Source organism: Cricetulus griseus, chromosome X, assembly GCF_003668045.3.
Source record: "Cricetulus griseus strain 17A/GY chromosome X, alternate assembly CriGri-PICRH-1.0, whole genome shotgun sequence".
Lineage (NCBI taxonomy): Eukaryota > Metazoa > Chordata > Mammalia > Rodentia > Cricetidae > Cricetulus > Cricetulus griseus.
The window spans coordinates 67000579-67009661 of NC_048604.1; the positions used below are offsets into that span (position 1 = coordinate 67000579).

The following is a 9083-nucleotide window of genomic DNA, read 5'->3' on the forward strand; positions in this document are numbered from 1 at the left end:
AGAAAAGCAAAGTTGAAAGGTCTATACAAGAACCAGTGAGATGGTTCAGTGGGTAAAGGTGCCTGCCATCCAAACCTGACTTTCCGAGGCTGTGTCTGTTCACCTAAAAGCAATGAGGATGATGTGCTATTAGCTTGATATTTTCATGCCGCCTAATAACACAGTATCCATCTCTCCACCCATATTTCAATGAAGGAATAATTTTGACTATTAAGTTTAATTATGAATTACATTTCTCTTTTTTCTTCTTTTGCCATTACTGAGGATTGAACCTAAGAGCTCATTCATGCTGGTAAAGCACTCTGCCACTGAATTACAAACAATAGCTGTATGTATTACACTTCCTTTGTGATCTGTTTGAGAGGTGATTAAAATAGCAACAGTAGGGCTTTAGGGGAGTAGTATAGTGATGGAGCAGTTGCATAGTGTGTTCCAGCAACCTCTGCATAGGAAAAAAAAATAGAATTTAACAGGAGTTTGCAAAAAAATTGATTCCAACCCTAATGGGTGACCTTGGGAATGGGTCAAGATTTTAACAGAGGAAGGAACCTCATGTAGTAAAAATATTACAAGTAGAATTAGGAAATGAGTCTTAAAATGTTACTGAATTGTTGGGACTGGAGAGATGGCTCAGCAGGTAAGAGCACCAGCTGCTCTAACAGAGGCCACAGATTTGGTTCTCTGTGCCCACATAGAAGCTCACAATTACCTGTGACTCCAGGTCCAGGAGATCTGACACCTTTTTCCAGCTTCTGCAAGCATATATGCTCACATACATGCATACACACACACGTTTGTCTCACACACACACACACACACACACACACACACACACACACACACACACACACAGAGAGAGAGAAATAAATCTTAAAAAAATTACAGAATTGCTGCAATCTTATGAACAAAACTTTAATGGATGAGGAGTTTGCTTTCTTATAAGAAAATACAGGTTTCTTGAGATGGCTTTTATACCTGGTGAAGAGACTGTAAAAACTGTTTATATCACAAAGAATTTAAAATATTACATCCATGTAGTTGATAGCACAGGACAAGGGCATGAAAGCACTAACTGCAATTAAAGTTCAAACATAGCATGCTACAGAGAAATTCTTTAAGGAAAGGAAGAGTCAATTGATGCGGTAAACTATACTGTTTTATTTCAACAAATGCTCAGCTATGCCATCACTGTAGGTCAAAGGAGGCACAGAGTCTGAACAATTTTCAGACAAAAGGTTTATTCAAGCCAGTGGCACAGTATGGTCTGAGGTAATGTTTTAGGACACCCAGGGAAAGCAAAGGGCATTCTTTGAAGGTCCTGTGGTGAGGGAGAAGGGTGCCATAAGAAAGCCCCAAGTTGGGGGGCTGGAGAGATGGCTCAGAGGTTAAGAGCACCCGCTGCTCTTCCAGAGGTCCTGAGTTCAATTCCCAGCAACCACATGGTGGTTCACAACCATCTGCTATGAGATCTGGTGCCCTCTTCTGGTGTGCAGATATACATGGAAGCAGAATGCTGCATACATAATAAAATACAAATAAAATCTTAAAAAAAAAGAAAGCTCCAAATTGGTTGACATTACCAAATTGGGTTAATAGGTACTACAAATTTTGTAGTTTGGGCTCAGCCAGGTGCTTAGTAAGTCTCAAACACATCTCAGGGTTAAAAAAAAAAAAGCATTTGGAAAATTCTGCAGGGCAGTGAGCCTTGTAAATATATGACTTATGCAGTGTGCCAGTGCTCAGCAGCTTCTAGGCCCTGGGCGCCAGGGAAGCTGAGTATACCCTTGCCTGCAGCTCTCTCTGTTTAGGGTTTTGCCCCCTGGAAGGCCCGTTTCTGAGATGGATGCACTCCTCACTTACATGACATAATATTTTCAGCCTTTTGTCTATGTAAAAGGAACAGAAGGACAATTTTACAGAAAAGGAGGTGGCAGCGGAGGCTAGGTGGCACTGAGATCATTCTAGCCATTTCCTGCTGAACTGAGACATCATTATTAGGTGGCAGTCTTTGAATCCAAGGCTGGAATGGGAATTCACACATCAAGGGGACAGTGCTCATGTGTTGCACGGATAAATCTGGATAGCAGACAGACTAGAGAAGGACCTATGGATGTAAACATCAAAATGGTTATTAGAGTGGTGCCAGCTGGCATGACACGGTCACTAAGGATGAGTTCTGAAATCATTTGTCCCCAGATTCTGATAACCACTTCCAGTGTTTGAAATACAGTCAGTTCTGTTACTGCAACCTAACCCAGCCAGAATGCTTTCTAGAAAAGCACCACTACTTTCCCCCAAAGAGTCAAAGTCTTTTTTTCTACTGCCAAGCGATTTAGGCCTCTTCTACTTTGGAGAGTGACCCCCTGCCCAGGAATCAACCCTTACCCGATACCAGGCTCTTTCTTTTTCAATATTTATTTTATGTGCATGAATGGTTTGCCTACATGGTATGTATATGTACCACATGAGTGTCCAGTGCCTGCAGAGGCCAGAAGAGTGTGTTGGATCCCCTAGAACTCTTGGAATAAGAGTTACAGGCAATTGTGGGTGCTAGGAACTGGCATGGGACCTGAACCCCCACCCGCACCCCCTGCCAAAGCTGGTCTCCGGCAAGGAACCAAATCTGGACTCTCTGGAAAAACAGCAAGTGTTCTTAACTTGTTAGACACTGAGAAACTTAATCAAGGACTTCTTGTATTTCTTGGATAAGGAATGATAGTATAAAAAGGATACAGTTAGATCTCCTATTCCTGTGCCAACATCTGTCATTAGCCCTATTATCATAATCAAATGGTAAGAATCAGTTATGTGTCTTTTATCCTATACACAACTAGTCAAAGGAGCTGGGAAGCCTGGGTTATTGGTATCGACATTTATGTTGGGGGGGGCATAAGAATAAAAATTACAAAAATCGAGGAGTTTTGCTCACTCTTCAGAGGTTTTCTTCATTTATGTGTCAGACTGCACAGAAGACTGCTGAGAATTCTGAGACGTTACCCTTGAACCACACATCATTGGGCACAGGACCAAGAACAGTTTGGGGAGAGTTTCAGAAAACTACCCAGATCTTCCTTGTGTCTACAAAACAAATCCTTATTCAGTAAAAGAAGGACAACAAACACTATAGCTTCTGGCCTGGTGTGAAAGCTATCTGACCCTGGTGAATGGACAAGAAGGGCCCCAGGAAAAGGGCAGAAATAAATACTGATTTCAAAATTAGGGGAGGGGGCAGGGGTGTGGAATACGGCACCACCATGACATCCAAGGACATCATTTCTAAGGCTAAGGCATAATAAATCAAGCAGATGAGGCATACTCCCAGCCAGTCACAAGGCTAACAAATGTCATAAAACACTGAAAAATTAAGGAATACTGCAGGAGTGAAGACAGTTACATGGAACAAGGCCTCTGAGAGACAGCACAAAACCCACCCGAGGGCGACATAATTATTTAGGAAACCAGAGGCTATGATTCCCTGTCAAACACTCTCTAAAGCTGGGGTATCACACTGAGAAAAGCAAGCCACTTGCTCTGACTTTCACTCCAGAGTAGTGTGGGGCAGAGGCTGAGACCAGGATGCAGGAAGGCATAGCCCAGAAAGGCACCCTCAAGAAAACTGATTTTGAACACAATGAGGGGAAAGCAAAAGCCAATCACAATAGAGAAGTTGTAGTGAGGAACAAACAGGAAGTTTTACCTAGCTGAAAGTCATAAGCTAGAGTAAAGAACCATGGGCTGGTTTAGCAGAGAAAGCTAGACTGACTCATCACTCAATCTGCCCTATATGAAAGCTCCCTAGAAGGATATGACAGATCAAATAAGAGAAAGGGCTTGCAGATTTGTTATACACAAGGAAGCAATCATGAAAGGTAACTATCCATGAGCCTACAGACTCTTACATATATCACATTTTCCATAGGGGAGCAGGAAAGTGGGGGATGCATACAGTTTAAGGGGGAGTAGTAAAGTGATTTTTATGGGACTTCACTGAACTTAGAGGAACACAGAATGGGCTGGGACTTTCTACTGCACCTATGGACCACTGGTTCTCAATCTGTGGGTTGTGACACAGTTAACAAACCTCTATCTCCAAAAATGTTTACAAATTCACAGCAGTAGCAAAATTAACCAAATAACCAAAATATCTGCTGATTATATAACCAAAACAAAGGTTACCAGGTTCACTGTGGTTTTTGTCTTAACAAATGCTCTATCTTTGAGCTTTGGTGTTGAGAGCTCTTTGGGGCAAGAGCCTCGTCTCCATTGCTGGCCAATAAAGGACTCTAATTGCATAGTGGTTTGTAACTTTTTTTTTTCTTTTATGTGTATTTGTGTTTTGCCTGCATGTATGTCTGTGTGAAGGTGTCATATCTTGGAGTTATAGTTGTGAGCTGCCATGTGGGTTCTAGGAATTAAATTGGGGTTCTCTGGAAGAATAGACAATTACTCTTAACAGCTAAGCCATCTCTCCAGTCCTGGTTTGTAACTTTCTTGCCTAAACTACAACACTGCAAAATAAATTTACCATATCAACAGCTGAAAGAAGAAACACAATCATACCAATAGATGCTTAAAATTTTTTTGAAAAAAGAATCCATTGCTTATTTGTTTATTTATGTATGTATATTGTGATTTTTGTGTTTGTAAGTGTTTATATGTATGTACATGTGTGAGTGTGGAGGTCAGGGGTTGAAGTCAAGTGTCAGCTTCAATCACTCTCAACCTTACTTTTTGAGACAAGTTCATTATTTGGCTGGGCTGGCTGGCCAGTCAGCTCCAGGAATCTACTTGTCTCTGATACCTGTCCCCCCAACCTGCCACCATGCCCAGTGTTTATTATTCATTAGCGATCAAATCCAAGTTGCTGGCACTCATGCTACAAGCATTTTACAACTGTGCCATTTCCCCAGTCCCCTCCCAATATTCTTTCAAGATAAAAACTGTCAGAGGAGAGGCTGGAGAGATGGTTCAGTAATTAAGAAAGATTACTGTTCTTACAGAAGAGTGGGCTTCAGTTCCTGGAAACGTATCCTGCAACTGTAACTGACGCTGATTGTCCTTTGTTACACATTCAACATTTTGCTATTGTAGCACTATAGTAGTGACGCTTTTCCTGTGGTTATATGAATGAAAACTTTATAACATTTCAATGTATAATGCTTTGTTGCTAGCACATTAACTCATTGACTTTGATTTGAGACAGAATCTTATGTAACCCAGACTGGTCCCAGACTCACCATGTAGCTGAGTCTAATCTTGAACTCCTGATTCTCCTGCTTCTATCTCCTCAGCGTTATTAACTTCAGTAATGGGAAATCAGACACCCGCTGGTATCCATAGGCACCTGCATGAATGTGGTGTTACATAAACTCATACAAACACACATATAGGTAACTGAATAAATCTTTAAAAGCTCTCAGCTAGGGGCTAGAGAGATGGTTTAGGGTATAAGAGCACTCACTGTCTGCTCTTCCATAGGACTTAGGTTCAATTCCCAGAACCCATATGGTGGCTCACAATTGTCTTTAACTCCATTTCCAGGACATCCTCACACAGGCAAAATACCAATGCATGCATATAATAATCAGCTAATTAGGAATAGAAGGAAATACTACCATAACAAAGGTATGCACATGTAAATCATCAATGTTCTGAAATATTTCTCTTAAGACTCTAATAAAACGCCAGGAGGTGGTGGCACACATCTTTAGTCCCAGTACCCAGGAGGCGCAGGCAGGTGAATCTCTTGAGTTCAAAGCCAATCTGGTCTACAGGAGAGTTTCAAGACAATCAGGGCTACCCAGAGAAATCCTGTGTCAAGAAAAAGAAAAAAGGAAGGAAGGAAAGAAGGAAGAAAGAAAGGAAATTGTAATAAAACAAAGAAATCCCTTACTGCTGGTCCAGAACAGAGGTGGTTCTAGTCCATGATATAAGGTTTGAAAAAAAAAAAAAAAAAGGCTAAGAGAAAAAAGCCGAAGGCTGATCAAAACTGAGGCCACAGACACAACTGTCTTAAGTAGAGTATCCCAAGGCAATTTAGGTGCAGTAGTACATCTCTATTATCCCAGCTACTCTAGATGCTGAGGCAGGAAGACTCCCTGCCGAAAAAGAAAATAAACATTTTAAGGGTTGAAGATGAAGTTTAGTGGTAGAGTGTTGTCTAGCATGTTCCATCCTGAGTTCCATCCCTAACACTGGGAAAAGGGGGCTAAAAACAGGAAAAAGAAACCCCGAAGAGCAAACAAAATGATAACAAATAAACAGTAGACTGTTTAACCAAACTGGTATTATACAAGGCCAGTAATAAAAATCAACGTGAAAGCTGTGTGCGGTGGAGCACATCTGTAATCCCAGCATTTGGGAAATGAAGACAGGAGGATCAGAAGTTCAAGGACAGACTCAATTACATGGTGAATTTGGGGCCAGCCTGATTTACATAAGATCCTGTCTCAAAAGAAAAATCAATATACTGATATGCTCAAAACAAACTGCAATAAACCGAAGATTTGTAAAGTCTTATGTAACTGTAGGAAAAACATCACTATTATAATGCTACAATAGCAAAATGATGAATGTGTAACAAAATAATTTAGCATCATCTATATGCTGAAAACTAAAACAAAAAAGGGCATTAATGAAGTGTGATACTCTCCAGACTAACCTACAGATGCTAAGGAATCCAAAATTCATAATAGAAACTTTACAGAAACTACCTAGCTGTACTAAAAATTTATAGAGGGTTTCTGGTTTACAGTTTAGAATGCTCAAACTTGAAAACTGTCATTGTAGCCAGGCAAACCCTGAATCCCTGCACTCGGGAGGCAGAGGCCAGCCTGGTCTACAGAGTGAGTTCCAGGACAGCCAGAGTTACACACAGAAACCCTGTCTCAAAAAAAGAAACAAACAACAACATGGCATGGATACCCCAAAAACTATTGCTTTTACTTCAGGTTCTCAGGATGATCAAAGAGAATATGCTTCAAGAGGGGAAGCAGGTGCAAATACCTTTCAAATATATTCAGCCATCTTGCAATACACCAGAGCATTATGTAGTGAACAAGGCTTCACTCAAAATAAACTGCTTTATCAGAGACTACAGGACATGGAAAAAGGGACATACCCAAGGACCCAATTCCAGCCTGCACTTTCCACTTGTTAGAAAGGCAATATCCAAGCCAATGTTTTCTCGTCATCATATCCCACTTACATGGAGAGGGTGAGATAATCAGGGTGGCAGGCAATTGTACTTACGCAACCCAGGACCACAGGAGCACTAAAAGACAGAATAATCAGGGCACTCAGAACATGTCAAATCCCCACATCAGTAATGGCCTATATACAGGAGTTCCTTTTACTGGTTACATCATGCCTGACTTTCCAAAAAACTAAGACGTAGGAGAGAGAGAGACAGAGACAGAAACAGACAGAGATAGACTGGAGTGTGATTGCCTAGCATCACAGGGCCCTGAGTTCCATAGCCAGTATTCGGGGGAGGAGGTAAAAGTGAATATAGTCACAAAATGAAAAACAGTTACTTTAGGGGAGGGCCAAAGAGTGAGACACAATCACGTATAGATAGGGCAAAAGCTCAACTATAATGTTAATGTTTGATTTTATTCTATCTCTTAGTAATATAGCTCATAATATATAAAGCCATCAAAATAATTTTTTAAAAAACAAAGTTAATTTTAACGTACCTGTGTCACCCTATACATACATGGGGAAAAATGAGATCACAGGATTCTGCAACTTAATGTAACAAGCTATCATAGCAACTGTTATACCAAAGACTCAAATATACAAACTTTTTCTAACATTCTTCTACTGATGGATACACAGGTTGTTTCTCATTACTTGCCACAAAAAGAAAGCTGCACAATCATCCTCTTTACCTGTCCTTCTTTATATACTGATGCTTTCTTTTCTGAAGGATGGCTCCTTGAAAGCCAGGCTACTGACTTCCAGATATTGGACTTTGGTATTCCATATACTTGGTCAAATAATAGCTATATTTTTATTTCCCTAAATATTGCAACTTTAATGCTTCCAAATGCTTGTAACAACTCATACTTTATTCAGCAATGCCTAAGTAAGAAAACGACACTTCTTTTGACCAAATAAGCATCCAACAAGAGAACATAGATCATTTTTATATCCTATCATAACAAGCACTCAGATACTTCCAGACCACATATTCAGTATTATATACTAGGATCCTCATTTGGGGTACATATGAAAGGCATTTTTAAAAAAGCTTAATATACTTATAATCAGTACGTTACAAACAGGTTAGTTTTATCAAACTACTAAGTTTTGATAAGAAAGAGCTGAGGTCCAAGAGATCAAACTGTTCTTGGAGGTCTCTGAGGAACTGGAGTATAAATGCTCCATTTTGGAGACACGCGGAATCCGCAAAACCCCAGTTAGACAAAGGAAAGTGAAAGGAAACCTCTAAGAAGGAGCTTTTGTAGGAATCGCCCTCGCTGGCCTGACGTCTCATCAGAAGAGGTCGGGTGATGCGGAGAGTGATCACTTATCACGTCGTGTGAATCAGGGGAGAATTAGGACATGCACGCCGTACTCTTTCTCTCGGCAGAAAATGTGGTCAGAGTGGTGACCGCTGCCCCGACCTCCTCGCTGACCAGCACGAGGCCAGGCACTCACCGGGACACATTAACTGGCCAGTGTCTCCACTGTCCTTAGAGAGTCATCCTCTAGCTGCTTTGCTAACCCCAGGAAGTACGCAAATGTCCCGACGCCGCCATTTTACAAGTTATACAAGCCTGGGTGTCTGGCGCCGAGGAAGGGGGGGAATGGGGGAGGTACAGATGAGCATGCGTCACAGGCAAAAAGGCCCTGCGCCGCGCCGGCGCCGCTCCGAGCTCTCCCCAAATGGCTCTGCCAGCTATGTGACCCGGATGGTCAGCTGCCGCTTCCGCAGATGACTGACCACTTGCGGTTCCTCACGGCTGCCTCTGTTTGCTCCTTTCAGACGTTCCCCCTCTTCTTGCCCATCTTTCCTTTAGTTTTCCTTTTCTCCTCCTGAATTTCTTTTCCTTTCTGATTCTATAGAAGATGGGTTT

General features: G+C 41.4%; 1 long non-coding RNA gene across 1 annotated transcript; it reads right to left on the reverse strand.

Annotated features, from left to right (window-relative positions):
• Positions 1 to 891: 891 nt before the first annotated feature.
• LOC103162733 lies at positions 892 to 8825 on the reverse strand. Its single transcript, XR_003488395.2, has 3 exons — positions 8665 to 8825; positions 5238 to 5344; positions 892 to 2104 (listed from the first exon to the last, which is right to left on the reverse strand). It is a non-coding gene; the product is annotated as an uncharacterized LOC103162733 (long non-coding RNA).
• Positions 8826 to 9083: the final 258 nt, after the last annotated feature.